A 17,718-nucleotide genomic window follows, 5' to 3' on the forward strand; every position below is an offset into this window, starting at 1 on the left:
CCCATAGGACGAAGTCCAAGGCCTTCTCTGGAATTCCCCCGCTATCTGTTCCTGTCCTGTTGCTCCAACTAGGGTATTTCCCCCCATTTCTCACCCTCCTGTTTAAACTCCTACAACACCAAACGGCTTGCAGTTCCTGGCATTCACCATACCCTGCTGTTACTCCCATCTGTGCCTTTGCAAATACTGTTCCCTTCTGCTGAGGATGCTGTCACTCCCATCCTCTTTGCCCAACTCCTGCTCATCCCTTAAGCCTCTGCTCATGATCACTGTCTTCTCCCAGGGACTCTGACTGCCCCCACCCACCTCTGAAATTGAGCTATTCACTGTGTTCCACTACTTCCCCCCACCTCCGTGTACGTCAATGATATACTCAGTATTTTATGCTAAAACTGCCTCTTACTCATCTCATCTTGGAGGTGGTACATTCCTTAGGTCTAAGCTTTGTGTCACACTCTCCTTTATTCCCCGATGCCTGAGCAAGTGCTCAATGAATTTCTGTTCAGGAGATGAATTAAGTTGCATTCATTCTAAAGGAAACATCTCACCAGATGACAGGCAGGAATACATCACTTCAGAGCTGGTCTGAAAAAGTCTGAACAACCATATCCAGCTGGGAGCATCATCTTTTGTACAGGACTTTGACCACCACGTATCTTCTGGATTCATCTGCCTCCTGTGAATATTATTCAGCGTACCTATGGTGTTCTCATTGGAGGCATTACTATAATGTTGAGCAGGACAGAGGACGGTCTAGCTGTGTGATATGGGAAACTCTGGTAGGTGGACATTGATCCACAGAAACATACATGGGCTAGTAGCCAGATGTGTGCTTCAAACTCTGCATATGGCACGTCATTTGATCTTCCTGACTGCTCTGTGATACTCTTTTTCTCACGTGGGGAAGCTCAGGCTTAGGTCTAACCAAGCAGCTTGCCCATGGTCACACAGCCGAGAGGTGGTCACTCAGTTCTGACCCCAAAGTCTGTCTGCACATCTGTACTTTAAGGCCTTTGACTGCTAATTATTCCACCACTTGGGACCCTGTCGATCCACATCTACAGGAGACTTATTAGATGATGTCATGACACCGAAATCCAGAACTGCTAGGATGTCACCCCCACCACCAGCAGTGTAGTGTCTGTCTGTCCCTCCTCCATACTAGTTGTCTGTAACCTAGTTCAGCACCATCACCAGTGAGCTAATAACCCTGCTCCATACCTTGTCCGTTCCCCGACCCTTCCTCTTGCAGCCTGGTCACCCTGTCCATGCAGGCATTCATGCACCAACAGCACCCTTTACAAAGGAGCAGAGATTGAGACTTATTTTCATATTGAATCACTCATTTGAGATGATTCCCTTCTTCCTTCCCGAGAGCTCACAATTTAGTCATTTCTTATGGAATATTATCTGCTGGCAAAACCATACTCAGTATTCCATAAACTAAAGGGATTAGCTTTTTGCATTTTTGAAACTCAGTTACTTGCTGGCCTTGTAAATATCCATTTTTTTTTCTGTGATCTCTCAGAAGATGTAACAGTGTCATCAGATTGATGTAATTCATGTGGACAGAAAGTCTTGAAATCATGACAGGTAATTACCTTGGCCTTCAGAACCTGCTTGCCTGTTTCATCTCTTGGTCTACCACTTCCACTGAAAGTGGTTCTCTTTAACAACAAAGATAAAGGAATAAGGACCGTGCACGAGTCCTTTGTTTTTCCTGCCTGTTAATATCCCACCATCCTTCCAGGTCAGTGACTGTAGCCTCCTAGGTCCTGCTCTGAACTCAACTAATGATAGATCCTTCTTGTTGCCCTTGTCTCTCTAGCTTTTAACTAGTCTTTTAAGATCCGATCTCATCAAAGAGCTCCTTGAGCAGCCATATCGATCCCTTTTGATCAATATTTCCTAAACTTGACTGTAAGTCAATTCCCTGCCTGACTGAATCTTCCCAAAGTGCCAGGTAAATAACCCTAAATAGGCCCAGGATGATCTGCTTGCAGCGTTTTGCTACCAGAAGCAACAAATTCCTAGGCAAGGTATAAGGAGGGCAGAGATAGAGGAAAAGCAAATTGCAGCTAAATGAAGGAAAGTCCCCTCCTTGCACATGAAAGGTGGCATATTTCTTTTTCATTTTTTAAAGTAAATTTTAATTTTTGAGATGATTGTATATTCACATGCAGTTGTAAAAAATAGTATCAATGCAATTTATCCTTTACCCATTTCCTCCAGTGGTAACCTCCTGCAAAACTGTAGTGTAGTGTCAATAATACCTGGATATTGACATTGATACAGTCAAGATGCAGAACATTTCCATCACCACAAAGATCCCGCATATTGTCCTTTTATAGAAGGCATTGCATTTTAAGATATCCCAAGAGTATATATAAAAGGTGAAATAGAGGTGGAATTGATATTCAGCTAGTACTCCACTAAAGAAGAAATTCTCAACAATTCTGCAGAAAGCCCTGCCTGCCCCCCCCCCAAAAAAAAGAATTAGGAAGCCAAGTAATTGCTTGAACAGTGTGTTAAAAATAGAGATGATGAGGCTCTAGGTGGTTGCTGCTGCTGCTAAGTCACTTCAGTCGTGTCCGACTCTGTGCGACCCCATAGGTGGCAGCCCACTAGGATCCCCGTCCCTGGGATTCTCCAGGCAAGAACACTGGAGTGGGTTGCCATTTCCTTCTCCAATGCATGAAAGTGAAAAGTGAAAGTGAAGTCGTTCAGTCATGTCCGACTTGTAGCAACCCTGTGGACTGCAGCCTACCAGGCTCCTCCATCTGTGGGATTTTCCAGGCAAGAGGACTGGAGTGGGGTGCCATTGCCTTCTCTGCTAGGTGGTTGGGGCGAGGCCTAAGAACCATCCTTTTAATGGCCACTCCAGGAGAATCTGAGGTGGGCAGGTAAGCGCAGCTTCTTACCTGGTTTTGTTTGCCTTTGTTTTAGTGCCTCAATTTTAACTAATTAGAGGCCGACATTTTTTTTTTAAGAGGCATAATGTTCAAAAGTAAATGGATGGATGCATCATAAGCAGCTGCTTCATCTGACCTCTTGGCATAGTTTTGCATTTCCTTGAGCTCAGTGTGAAGCAGAAAAATGTGAGAATTCTAGTGGTTCTTTATATGGCTTTTATTTCCTCATGACCTTCCTCCCCCTGAATCTAACAAGCCAAGACTTAGGTCATTGTTGGGCCCTCCTGCTGAAGCAGGAGCCTAGTGAATTCCAACTACTCTAGAAGGAGAGGGCATCACACACCTCTGGTCTAAGGACCCATGTCAAGATTAGAGCCTGTGGTGGGATAACAGGTGGAAGTTTCCAGAAGTAAAATGGCAGGATGTTGCAGGCTGATGAGAGAAAGACTGCACCATCCGATGTGGAGGGGTGATTATGTTGGGGCAAGAGTCCTGCAGTCTCTGGCTAGGTGAAATGTGGACTCATCTTTGCCCCCTAACCTGCCACGTGTCCTTTCACCAGTTTCAGATCTTCTCTATGCCTCATTTTCCTCATCCCCAAACGGAGTTGGACAGTCTCTCCCCATTACGAGAACTAAATGGTACTATGTGTGTAAGATGCTTTGTTTGATGCTATCTGGTAACAATTTTTAGCAGTTTGAGATTTAAGGCCTTAGCCATCCATGGGGTAAGAAGTAGGACAAGGAGATTGAAAGTCTAGCTCAAGGAATGGTGTATCTCCTAGGTTGATGGGTTGAGATGTATGGTCTAAGTTTAGCAACAGAAAGGGGTGCTTGGTTCCAAAGGAGAGATCAGATGGAAGAAGGTTCACACGATAGGTCAAGATATGGCTCTGAAACTCTAACAAGTGAAGAGCAGAACCAGCATGGGGATCTTTTAAGAGGGGATAAAAGGAAATAGAAATGATATTTCTGCCTGAGACTATGGGAAAGTAACTGTTCAGGGGAAATGTGGGCAATGCTTTCCAGTCTGCAAGACTTGGTCTGAAGAATTGGTGAGAAGGAATTGGTGGAGAATCCATTCTGCTGGGACATTTTGGACTCAGAAGTGGAGAGAAGTGAAATAGAGTTTCCATTCAGTTCCAACCTCTCCCAACCTGGAATTTCACCTTCCACAAAGCAGGGGATGCTTTTAACTATTTGGAGACAAAGTAGAAAGTTAGTAATGAAGGGAACTGCTGTGCTTTTCAACTTTTCTTAGTAAGTAATACAGAGAGTGGTAAAAATTCAAAAATACCCATGAGTTACTTTTCCTTTCCACCCTTTTATTCCATAGTTCTCCCCAGAGGCAACTACTGTCAGCATTTCTTATCAATCTAAAGCTATTCTATGTATAAACAAGCACATATTTATTTAGCTAATCAGTATTGATGGACATTTTGGCTGCCTTGAATCTCTGAAATGACAACTTCGCTGCCACACTTGTATGCTTTGTGCACTTGAGCAAATCCATCTGAAGAATAAATTCCTTAAAGTAGAGATGCTGGGCCAAAAGGATTGTGTGCATTTCATTTGGATATTGTCTAATAAAATTTCCTTCCCGAGATGTTCTATCTGATTACACCTCTCCCCTCTGCACACACAATAGCAATCTGACAGGGCCTCTGTGATCCCATAGGAAGCTTGCTCCTAGCTTTTGCTAACTTTTTAAAACCTTATTAGTCTGATTAGTCTAAAAATTAGAATTTCTGTTTCCGTTGCATTCCTCTAGAGGTTAAGTTGCGTAGCTTTTCCTCGTTTGGAATGCCATTTGTTTCTTGTTTACAAGAACATCTGGAGGTCTTAATCTGGGGTCCTACTCTTTAGTAAAGATCAGATGGATGAACTAAAACCCATCATCTTAGCCTTTTTGATAGTGAAGACAGGGAAGGCTGAGAAGAGTTGATCTTTACCAGATAGTCTGTAAAAGCATTTTTCGAGAAGCTCAAGTAACAATCAGCACGATACCTCATGCCCCGGAGATTTGAAAAAGGAAGAGGGACAGCCCAAAAATATCCAGGATAAAGGAATTGATTTCTGATATCCATGTTCCCTTTCCTGTTTGGGAGTTAAGAACTTTCCACTCAGGCATTGTGAATTTCCCTGGTGCATTTGATCAGGGAAGGATGGATTTACATTTAATTACAATTAAAATTCTAATCCATGCAATCTGAAATCACAGCCACATTCCAAGACTCACTAGTGGTTTTACTGGGGGAAAGACTGCAGAATTTAAAATACCAAAATTGCTATAGACTAGGCAATCCACTTAAAAGAGCTAGAATAATTATAGGAACATCCCCATAGGCTCATGTTAGAAGAAACCTGCAGAAATCTCCCTCATCATCCCCTACTGAATAGTGAATGGTTTACACATCCTCTTTCTACAGCTGAGAACTCAAAAGCAAAAAGGTGTTGCTATGCTGACAACTCCATCAGCTGCATTCATGGCTGGGTAGGGATGCTGTCACTGTATTAAAGGCAATTTGAAAGCCCTTAAAATTTTGCCCAGTATATGGCTTCAGAGGTTAACCTCCAAGAATTGAAGGACAGAGAGAAGACCATTTGAGATTTTTTTTTAAGCACAAATGAAAACCAAAGTAAATGAATCCCTTCTTTATCCCCTCAGAACCTCATACCCGGCGTTCAGCTCCTGCTCACACTAGGTCTTGTGCAATTAGAGTGTCTGAAACCGGCCCTGAACAGAGTGTGCATTTTATTCATCTAACCTGAACTTCTTTCTGGAATGAATAATTTCATTCATTTGGGTGTATTGGATGGTGTCTGCTGAATAGAAAAATAACCCTTGCAGCTCATGCCTGAATCTGCCATAGCTCTTTCAGACTGCAGAAGCTGATAAATAACAGACTCTTCTTAAAAAAAAAAACAAACAAAAAAACAAAACACGTTTTATTTTGTATTGGGGTATAACCAATTAATAGTATTGTGACAGATTCAGGTAGGCGAACAGCAAAGGCACTAATATATATATATGAATCCATTCTTCCCCCAAACTCTGCTCCCATCCAGGCTGCCACATAACATTGAACAGTTGCATGTGCTATCCAATAGGTCCTTGTTGGTTATCCATTTTAAATATAGTAGTGTGTACATGTCCATCCCAAACTCCTTAACTATCCCTTCTGGAACCCCATCCTTCCTCTCAGCAACCATAAGTTCAAGAACGGGCTCTTTAGACATGAATTTATACCCTAGCAGTTGTGCTTTCATGGCAACCATTATTCCGTCTTAACTGTCCCTTGAGGGCTCTCGTGCGATGCTCTTGGGGATGCAGTTAAAGCAGTGGCTGGGGGCAAGTCTGTTCATGCTGTTCCCTGCCTGAAGAAGGGCTTCCCTAGTGGTAAAGAATCCTCCTCCCAGTGCAAGAGAAGCAAGAGGCTTGGGTTCAATTCCTAGGTTGGGAAGATCTGGAGTAGGAAATGGCACCCCACTCCAGTATAGTTGCCTGGAAGATTCCATGGACAGAGGAGCCTGGGGCCACAAAGAGTTGAACACAACTAAACAACTAAGCACATACATGCATACCTAAAGAAAGAAAGGGGGGAAAAAGAAGAATCTTCTTTTGAGGCTAAGAGTAGGCACTGCAATGCAGACATGAGAGGCCAAAAGAGAATCTGTAGGAAGCCAGGGAGGGAAAGCACTGTGGATTTATTAAAAGTGAACGGTCTGGAGGAAAACAACAATAATTATGTCAGTATTTTTTTCTTCAGGCAGGAAAGAGGTTGAATATGCTCTTAGTCATGAGCTTCTGTGCAAAAGTGAACTCATGAAATATTTATTCTTTGGACCCAGATCCTGAAATTCATCTGGAACTGCTAAAGTCCTAGATCTCCCCACAAAGTTATAGAGCCCTTCCTCACAGCCTCCCACACAGACAATTAGATTAAGGCTTCAGGAAACTGAGCAAGCATGACATCAGGATAAAATGGATTTTCTGGCAGATGTTCGACTTGCTTACCTGCTTACAGTCATTCATTGAAACCAATGGATAGCAGAGTCACCAAAGGAAAACTCCGGACTGACACATGGAAGCATATCCTGTTGTAGCTTACGTGAGACAGAGACCCAGTCACCACCAAACAAACCTCATCATTCCTTAAGATGTGTAATGTTTTTCTCTGCAGTTTTGCTGAGATCACAATGTAACATTAGGGACATCTGGGGAATTCGTGACCAGAGTGAAGGAAGCTGTTATGAATGGACACTTGATAAGTTACCTAGGGAGAGTCCAGCTTTAATGCACTAGACCATTCATCCAACAAATATTTAGTCTGCTGCTTCCTTGTGCCAGGTACTGTATAGGCACTGGGAATTGCTGTTGAGAAAGACACCATCTTTGGCACCAGGCATCTAATAAACTGGGCTTCTTTGGTGGCTCAGCTGTAGAGAATGAGCCTGCAATGTAGAAGACGTGGGTTCGCTCCCTGGGTTGGGAGGATCCCTTGGCGGAGGAAATGGCAACCCACCCCACTATTCTTGCCTGGGAAATCCCATGGACAGAGGAGCCTGGCGGCCTGCAGACCAAGGGGTCACAAAGAGTTGGACACAACCGAGCAATTGAGCACACATGCATTTAATCAACTGTTGAAAACAAGAGTGCTCAGTCTACTACGGATTCAGATATCACCTGTGTTAACATTAATTAGACAGTTGATTGCCTGGAAAATGTCTTGAAAGAAATATTTACAAATTGGGGAAAATGTTTTCCTGCCAATTAGTAGTTCATAGAAAAGATTAAACCATGCAAAAAAAATACCCAAAAAAGTGATTTTGACCTTTTCAGACAAGAGAAAAATGAGGTAATGGCATTGTTTCTCTCTGGTCGCTTTTTAAAAAATATAACCACTAAGTTACTGTGGGAAATCATCCCTAATTAATAGACCTAACATTTGTAATGTGTCACATTTCTAAGATGAGGTACAGTTTCCTTCTGTGACCCATTATGAGAAAGGTATGGTTTTCAATTATACTCTTACCACCAAGTGATCTGCTTGCACTAAATCAATAAGAACTTGTAGCCGTGTGTTCGTGTAATGCCTCCTCTGTTTAGTTTCTGCTAAATCAAAATGGAAATAAGTGACAGGTGTCCTAGAAACCATGATGGGTAAATGCACCTTCTCCTATCTCTCAGCCAGACATGGCAGAGATCAAATTATTTCATTAAACTGAGTTCCTAACATATAAATGCTTAATAAATCTTCGTCCAAAAATGCAGCGTCTGGGGCTCAGAGAGGTGAAATGAGTTCCCTAAAGTCACAGCTAAAGGGCAGCACGACCAAAGCTAAGTGCTAATTAGCATCCTTTTAACGTCACGGTACTGCAGCTTTCATCATCCCCATGATCCACAGTCTCCTAGCACTGAAGAGGGCGCAGGGCTCTGTAGTCATCGTCTGGCTTCAGATCCCGGCTCTGCCATTGACTAGCTGTGTCTCTTTGGGAGCGTTAATTAGTCTCTCTGGTCCTGTTTCCCAATCTGTAAGATAAGGATAGTAATCATTGTTCCTTATTCAAATGTTGAAAGATTAAGTAAATTAATAGCTGGCACAGTGCAGGGCACTCAGAAGGTGAGCACTTCCCCGCCTCTCCCCCAAGGTTGTTTAGAGAGCATGATTAATGCACAGCCAGGAGGCAGGATTCTGGCTGACACCATCTGCTCTGATGGCCTGGTCCTTGAGTGGATTCTGCTAAGAGAGTCGCAATCAAGAGCCACAATTCCAGGCTAATGGACTGAATTATGGACCAGTAATGATGCTTCCCAGCTTTTTCTTGTCCTTGGCACCCATAGAAACTGTGTTGTTGTATAGCACACTGGGTGCGGGGCGGGTGGGGGAGGCTTCCCTGCTAGCTCAGCTGGTAAACAATCTGCCTGCAATGCAGGAGACCCTGGTTTGATTCATGGGACAGGAAGATCCCCTGAAGAAAGGATAGGCTACCCACACCAGTGTTCTTGGGTTTTCCTGGTGACTCAGATGGTAAAGAATCTACCTGCAATGCAGAGACCTGAGTTCGATCCCTGAGTTGGGAAGATCCCCTGGAGAAGGGAGGGCATGGCAACCCACTCCAGTTTTCTTTCCTGGGGAATCCTCATTGACAGAGGAGCCTGGCAGGCTGCAGTCCATGGGGTCACAAAGAGTCAGATACGATGGAGTGACTAAACACAGCACACAAGACAAACCAGACTAAGCAGACAAGGCTGCTTGAGGCTCTAGGCTCCCCCAGTCCTGTTCACTTGCTCCAACAACTGAAAGAACAGATGGTTTAACCCACTTGCAACCTTCTGAAGCCTATCAATTGGGAAGCTCTACTGAGATATTTGTCAGCATCTCCCCAGTGCTTGGACTTCCCTTGTGGCTCAGCTGGTAAAGAATCTGCTCGCAATGCGGGAGACCTGGGTTCGATCCCTGGGTTAGGAAGATTCCCTGGAGAAGGGAAAGGCTATCCACTCCAGTATTCTGGCCTGTATAGTCCATGGGGTTGCAAAGAGTCGGACACGACTGAGCAACTTTCACTTCACCCTAGTGCTTTAGTTCTGACTAGGAACATGGAGTTGTCCCCACTTAGGCTACAAGTAAAACAGGTGCCAGTCTGACCCAACCGGGCTCCTCTGGAAGGCGTTCAGAGAATGATGTGCTGCTGTGTAGACTGCATAGAAGCTGTTCCTGCCTCCAGGAACCCTGCTATGAGGTTGAGACATGTGCCAGCGTAGGTAAAAGAATGACTGATACAGGCAGCACCCAAGGGTGACCTGAGTAGCCCAGAGAAGGTACCAGACGACCTTGGATGGAGAATGTTCATTGTGCTCTCCTAGGAGACTGCATGCTGGCATATCACCTTGGGGGACTTCTTGGCCATCCAGACATTGGCATTCAGTTGCAAGCAGAGCATCCTTTGAGGCCTTGGCCTTTCTGGCTGATGATTTGGTTGTTTGGAAGGTAGAAGAAACACTGCTGGTTTTGTGTTGTTAATGCTGGGTCAGCGATGAAGACTGGGTTGAAATGTGTGGGTGACAAGACCCTCGGAAGAAAATGATCCTGGTGTCTTAAAGTTAATAGTATGAAATGAATGGAATTCAGGGTTTAATCCCCCATGTATTCTAATCTGTAGAAGATTAGATTTCAAAAATATCAAACAAAGGGTACATGATGTAAAAATTGAAAATGTCAGATAATCTGAAAGAGGAAGGCATTCAGAGCCCACAGTTTAAAACAGTATTTTAAAGAGAAGAAAGTCAATTCAGCTCAGTCGCTCAGTCGTGTCCAACTCTTTGCAACCCCATGAACTGCAGCACGCCAGGCTCCCCTATCCATCGCCAATTCCCAGAGTTTGCTCAAACTCATGTCCATTGAGTCGGTGATGCCATCCAACCATCTCATCCTCTGTCATCCTTTTCTCCTGCCATCAATCTTTCCCAGCACCAGGGTCTTTTCCAGTGAGTCAGTTCTTCGCATCAGGTGGCAAAAATAGGAGAAGAAGGTAGAACATATCAAAAACAAAGGGGTGAGACCTTTTTTAAAAGGACCTTTATAGAGCAAAAAGATGAACTATTTAATAGCAGAGCCATGTTGAGGATGGTATATGAAATTAACAGGATAGAAGAAGAGCTGCTCAACTTCTGTTTTGCTTTTCTCTTTTTCAACAAGAAAACCAGTCAGTATACTAACTACAGAAGGTACAAAGAACAAAGAGGATGAAATTGAAGTCCAAGATAAGAGAGAGTAGTCAGGAAATATTTTACTGCTTTATAGTTAAAGTCTTCAGGTTCAGGGGGAAAAAAAATGGCCTTGAAGAAAATTTGAATATGTCATTGCTGAACCTACCAGTACTCTTTGAAAAACTATAAAGTCTTGGGGAAATGCCAGAAGAATAGACAGGGAAATGTCATACAGATTCTTGAAAAATGAATTCTAAAACCTGGAGTGATAAGTTTGATGGTAAAATCAAGGAAAGTTTGAGAACAGAATTTTTTTTAAGCACTTTAAAGTAGTATTCACTTAGGAACAGAGTGGATTCACTCAGAATAAGTCATGCTAATCTTTCAAGATTCTTAGTAGGCTAAGAGTAGAAGGACTGTCTCTAACCTAATATACAATTTGTCACAAATCAACATTTAATATTGAAACATAAGATAATCTACCCATTTTAGAAATAAGACAAAGATGACTGCTAATATTCAGTATCATTCACGAGGCCTTACCAATGCAATAAGCCAGGAAAACAAAATAAATAATAACTGCTGGGGTGGGATGAGGTGGGAAATGGGAGGTGGGAGGGAGGTTCAAAGGGAGGAAACATATGTATACCTATGGCTGATTCATGTTAATGTATGGCAGAAACCAACACAGTATTATAAAATAATCATCCTCCAATTACAAATAAAGAAAAAAAGAATAAATGCTGGAAAGGCAGAAACAAAAGTCAGGTGATTATCCCTAAAATACAAGTGAATTCCAATTAATGAGTCCAGCAAAGTGACCAGAGGCAGAAATAGCCTGAAGTCAGTAGTTTTATATATCTAGCAGTAAAAAAAAAAAGGAAGAAAGGTAATAGATCCCATTTTCAACTGTGACAGAACTGATAGATAGCTAGGAATAAAGTTAGTAAGATATGTTCCATACTGTTATGGAAAAATTTAAAATTCTGACTGAAGAACATTTAAGAGGATCTGAATAAATGGTAAGACATGCCTTGTGAATTCATTCTCCCAAATCCATTATACTTAATGCTTCAAATCATAATTCCAGTGGGATTTTTTTTTTTTTTTGGTAGTAACTTGAATTGTAATCTGGAAGAGTGAATGCATGAGGATAGCCAAGAAAAAAAAGAAAAATGATGTGGGAAAGGAAACAGGATTTGTCCTGTCAGATACTTAAGACTCACATATTAAAAGTAATTAAGACAGTTTGGTGGGCCTCCCCAGTGGCTCAGTGATAAAGGATCTGTCTGCCAGCGCAAGAGACCCAAGTTTGATCCCTGGTCTGGGAAGACCCCACATGCCATGGAGCAACTTAGCCCCTGTGCCACAACTATTGAGCCTGTGCCCGTGTTCCATAACAAGAGAAACCACTGCAATGAGAAACCCATGCACTGCAATCAAGAGTCACCCCTACTCGCCACAGCTAGAGAAAAGCCCCCACAGCAACGAAGACCCAGCACAGCCAAAAATAAATAAGTCTGTAAAAATACACCTTAAAAAGACAGTCTGGTGCTGGTTTAGCAATATACAAATAGATCAATAAAAATATGAAGGATCCAGAAATAGACACAGAGAGATATTGTGTCTTATCTACCTTATGGCAGAAAGCGAAGAGGAACTAAAAAGGCTCTTGATGAAGGTGAAAGAGGAGAGTGAAAAAAACTGGCTTAAAACTCAGCATTCAAAAAACTGAGAACATGCCATCCCGGTCCCATCACTTCATGGCAAATAGAGGGGAAAACAATGGAAACAGTTAGAGACTTTATTTTCTTGGGCTCCAAAATCACTGCAGATGGTGACTGCAACCATGAAATTAAAAGACGCTTGCTCCTTGGAAGAAAGGCTATGACAAACCTAGACAGAATATTAAAAAGCAGAGACATTAGTTTGCCAACAAAGGTCTGTATAGTCATAGCTATGGTTTTTCCCATAGTCATGTATGGATGTGAGAGTTGGACCATAAAGAAGTCTGAACACTGAAAAACTGTTGCTTTTGACCTGTGATGTTGGGGAAGACTCTTCAGAGTTCCTTGGACTGCAAGGAGATCCAACCAGTCAATCCTAAAGAAAATCAGTCCTGAATATTCATAGGAAGAACTGATGCTGAAGCTGAAGCTTCCCTACTTTGGCCACCTGATGCCAAGAGCCGACTCACTAGAAAAGACCCTAATGCTGGAAAAGATTGAAGGCAGGAGAAGAGGGAGACAACAGAGGATGAGATGGTTGAATGGCATCACCGACTCAATGGACATGATTTTGTGTAAACTCTGGGAGTTGGTGATGGACAGGGAGGCCTGGCGTGCTGCAGTCCATGGGGTCACAAAGAGTCGGACACGCCTGAGCAGTTAACTGAATAACAACAAACCCCCTGTAGGGTGGTTGTCTCTTGAAATCTTAGTCGGCTATTCTGTAATGCCCGTGTCAACCACTAGAGGGAAACAAAGTTAAACCAGTCTTCGGAAACCATCTGCAAAGCACAGGGCAGTTTCCACATTGAATTCAATGACCAATGGCATCGCCTTACTAGATGCTCTTGATAACCTAGTGACAGGCATTGCTTTTAGGCCCATTAAACAGATAAAGGAACTGAGACTCAAGGAAGGGACCTCCTTTGAGCATGGTCTGGGAAGCCTGGCGTGTTGCAGTCCATGGGGTCACAAAGAGTCAGACAGGACTAAACAACTGAACAACAAGATACTGTGTATCAGTCATGGGAAATCAGGAGAACTGAAATCACTCTAGGCTTTTCTTACAGAGGGAATTCAATACAGGGAGTTGATTACAGAAGGATGAAGAGCTAAGTGGCTTAAGTGACCAGTGAGGTAACTCAGAAATGAACAATAGTAGAACCTGTTTATTACTCCTAGAGCTGGAGAGAAAAGGGACAAAGAGAGATGGCAGTGTTCCAGAGCCGAGGAGCTGGGGCCACAGGAAGCCAGTCTAGTGGACGCTGAAGCCCCGGGGGACTGATAGTTACTGCTGGAAATATCCTCTGAAGTAGAAAGAAATGAGGGAGAAATACTTTGATTTATTTCCTTTTCCCACCTTCCAGTTTCTGTCGGTGCTTCCCACTGGTCAAACCTATATAGAAACCAGAGGGCAGAGAAACTGGAAAATGCATTTCTGTGGAAACAGCAGGGCAGGGGAGAGCAGAGAACGGCTCCAAGAGCAGTCAGGAAAGGTAAGATAAGAGTAAGCTGGGGAGAGGTGCCCAACCCAGCCTGGGAAGGAGCCAGTTTAAGGAAGGATTTAGGTAGCTATTGTGAGGGAGAGGTCTCTTTTATTTCTGAAATGTAGAACTAGTTGTCTCAACATCACTAAAGCACATGAAAACATGTGAGATGACAATCTCTGTTCCTACTGTATCATTGAGAAGACAAGATGTGTGCACAGAGATGTCTCAGGCAGTGGGGTTCAGAGGAGGTCTTGGGATTTTCCCGATGAGTGCGTTTGGTGCCTTAAATAGAAGCCGAGGCAGATGGGAAGATGCAGCAGATGGGCGGCACTTGGGATGCTTGGCTAGCGGAGAGGTCGGAGTCCTGGATGGTGTCCCAGGCTCAGCCAGTTACCCACTGTGTGACCTGGTCACCTCACCCCTCCCAGTAGGCCCCCATTTCCCCGTATGTGAAATGAGGAGATTGGACTAGGGCATTGTTTGTCATCCCTGGCTGCACATTGGATTTAGAGATAGATGATGATGTAATTAGCCAGAATAAGGATTGTACACTGATTTTTTAAAAATATCCCTTGGTTGATGTTTTTAATCAGCTTTATTAAGATATTAATTACATACTCTACAATTCACCAATTTAAAAATTGTACAATTCAGTGGTTTTAACATTTTCACAATGTAGTACAGTCACTACAATCTAATTTTGGAACGTTTTCATTTCTCCTAAAGGAGACTGCATGCCCATTAGCAGTCACCTCCTATTTCCCCCATTCTCCCCAATCCTAGTCTACTTCCTATCTGTATGGATTTGCCTATTCTGGACATTTCAGATAAACAGAATTATGTAGCATGTGGCCTTTGGGGTTTGGCTTCTGTTACTTAGCATAATGTTTTCAAGGTTCATACATGTCATAGCATGGATTGATATTTCATTCTGTTTTATGACTGAATAATATTCTATTATGTAGATACATCACATAGTATTTATCTGTTCACCTGTTGATAGGCATTTGGGTTGTTTCTACCTTTTGGCTACTATGAATAGTGTTGCTATGAATGTTTATGTACAAGTCTTTGTATGGACACATTTTCATTTCTTGGGTACATGACTAGGAGTGGAATTGCTGGGTCATATGGTAACTCAATGTTTAACCTCTCTGAGAATCTGCCAGGCTGATTTTCACAGCAGTTGTGTCATTTGGCATTCCCACCAGCCTTATAAGGGGTTTCCTCTGGTGCTTGCACTATTCAGAATCTTAAACCACCTAACTGGGCTTCCCTGGAGGCCCAGTTGGTAAAGAATCTGCCTGCAATGCTGGAGACCTGGGTTCAACCCCTGGGTTGGGAAGATTCCCTGGAGGAGGGCATGGTGACCCACCCCAGTATTCCTGCCTGGAGAATCCCCATGGACAGAGGAGCCTGGCGGGCTGCAGTCCACGGAGTCGCAAAGAGTCAGACACGGCTGAGCAACCAAGCACAGTGCAGCACGACCGGATGGTATCTGAGTGATTCTGTTCCCACAATTCTATGCTTTTTTATCTAAGATGAGATCCTCAGAGCTGCTTGCAAAAGCCCACATCACCCAGAACTTGACTGCGCTATAGAGTGTGTGATTATTTCCTCTGAGCACTTGATAATTCCCAGCCTTATTTCTGAGAGAAAACCCTGTAAGTTTCAGCTCAAGACCCTCCTCCATCCTTGCCCTGCACAGGTCATAATTCTGGTGATGGATTCTGGAGGATTATTTTGAATATTTATACCATTATTTTACTAAATACTGTAATTACTATAGTAATTAGTGTAATAATGGTACAATAATATAATAATTATTATAATGTTACAATATTATATTTATAAATCTCTGAATAATTATCCCATTTTTCAGTATGCAGTGCATTTTGAGTACCATATGTGTGGTCTGCTGGGATCCCTGAGTCAGGGAGTGGGGAAATTCTGGCAGGGCTGTAAAGGTGCCTCCACCATGCATCTGCAGAGCTGCGTCCACCCCAATACAGTCAAGAACATCCCATATGACACAGGCTCCCCCAGGAGGAATGCTATTTGCTCTACAGTTGGAAGCAGAATGAGAGGAGGGGGCTTCTCCAGAGAGAAGGGAAGAGAAGAAATTATATCCAGTTAGGGGCTTCCCCGGGGGCACTGTGGTAAAGAATCGGCCTGCAATGCAGGAGATGCCGGAGACCAGGTTTTGATCCCCAGGGCAGTAAGATCCCCTGGAGGAGGGCATGGCAATCCACTCCAGACTCTTCCCTAAAGAATCTCATGGACAGAGGAGACTGGCAGGCCACAGTCCATAGGGTCTCTCAGAGTCAGACATGGCTGAAGTGAGTTAGCACGCGTGCACACACAATTTCTCACTCACATCTACTAACAGGGCACGTTACTTCCTTTCACTAAGCCCCCGTGTAAAAGGGGGCTGCACCAGCTTCCTTGCAGGGTAACTGTCAGAGTTAACCACTAGAGCACCTAGCATGCGCTAGGCACATAGAAGCCCGCTTCTTCCACACCGGATCCTTCTCAACTGCCAGCTCATGGAAGCGTGCACCTCTTCCATCACCCTCTGAAAACCAGGACTTGTAACCTCCTTTCCAGAATGCCAGCAACCTGGTGAACCTCAGTCTCTGCTGACAGTGAGCATGGGGCTGGCCTCATCTCCTGGATCTTAGCCACTGGGCCCTGGGACTCATGAGCTGCTGAGAGCTGCTGGGCGGGCGTGGCCTTCTCTGAGGTTCCTGTGGACAGGCCAGGTGCAGTGGGTGCTGTTACATCATAGCTTATGTGACCATCACCCCCTGGAGTTCTGCAGGGAACAGTCCATGAGGCCAGCAGCAGTGGTTTCTTAAAGGACCCACAACCCCACACAATGCCATAAGTCAGGGTCTCCTGGATGGTGTTCAGTTCAGTGTGTATGAGCTGAGAAAGCACCCAACTCATTCCACTCCTTCTTAGGAATCTTTGCTCTTCTAGAAACTCTGACCCTGAGAGACCCATGCTGCTTCTCTGACCCTCATCTATTTCTCTTCCCATTTGTCTCTTTCTCAGTCTTCCCCAGAAGTTGTTGTGAAGTGAAAATCACACGTTATTGAATACGAGTTATCACTCCTTGCACATAATATTGATTTCCCTGTTTAACTTTTCACTCTGGGTTTCTTAGAAATAAAACACACACACACATGCGCACATGCGCACACGCTTTTAACATGGGAAGACAGAAGATACATGATATTACGGCCTCGTTTCCCATCCATGGCAGACATCATTAATCAATCACAGCACTCCTTCCTCCTGAGCTGGGTGCAAACTCAGTATCCTTTTTCATCATACATTCCAAGCGGAGAGTGAGAATCGGTTGGAGTGAGCATGGGAGATATCTATTTATCTACTTACCATTCCTCAGAAATTCTTACTCAAAACTTACTCAAACCTCCAGCCCTGAATGTACTCCAGATCTCTGCTGTAGGGCACCTTGTTCCTTGGGGATTCATCCTCACACTCAGTGTGACCAATTTGAAATTAAATCATAGCATCTCTTCTGCAAGTAGTCCTCACTCCCAAACTCCTTTTTCCTGTTCATAGCATGCCGTTTTCCTGGTCCTCCAGGCTAAAACAGTCACAGTTTTCTGACTCTCCACATCTCTGTGTTCTCCCCTTCTCAAGTCCTGCCAATTCCCCCAGCCTGTCACTCTGACTTTCAGTATTTCTCTGGTTTGTCTCTGCTGCCTCGACCGTTTGGACCTTTAATAGGCAGGCAGCAGTGTGCTACTAACAGGGTGGGTGGAAGATGAGCCTCAAGCTGTGAAGCCTTCCAAGTCGAAGGGCATTTCCTCTGTTCTGAGCTCCCAATCTCTGTGCCTCCTTAAGACA

The 17,718-nt window shown here is 43.7% G+C and overlaps 1 protein-coding gene across 10 annotated transcripts in view; it reads left to right on the forward strand.

Annotated features, from left to right (window-relative positions):
* Positions 1–17,718, forward strand: part of EPB41L4B (erythrocyte membrane protein band 4.1 like 4B) — a 140,665-nt gene that overhangs the window by 78,469 nt on the left and 44,478 nt on the right. The gene's annotated exons all lie outside the window — the stretch shown is intronic.

The sequence above is a fragment of the Dama dama genome, chromosome 16, assembly GCF_033118175.1.
Source record: "Dama dama isolate Ldn47 chromosome 16, ASM3311817v1, whole genome shotgun sequence".
Classification (NCBI taxonomy): Eukaryota; Metazoa; Chordata; class Mammalia; order Artiodactyla; family Cervidae; genus Dama; species Dama dama.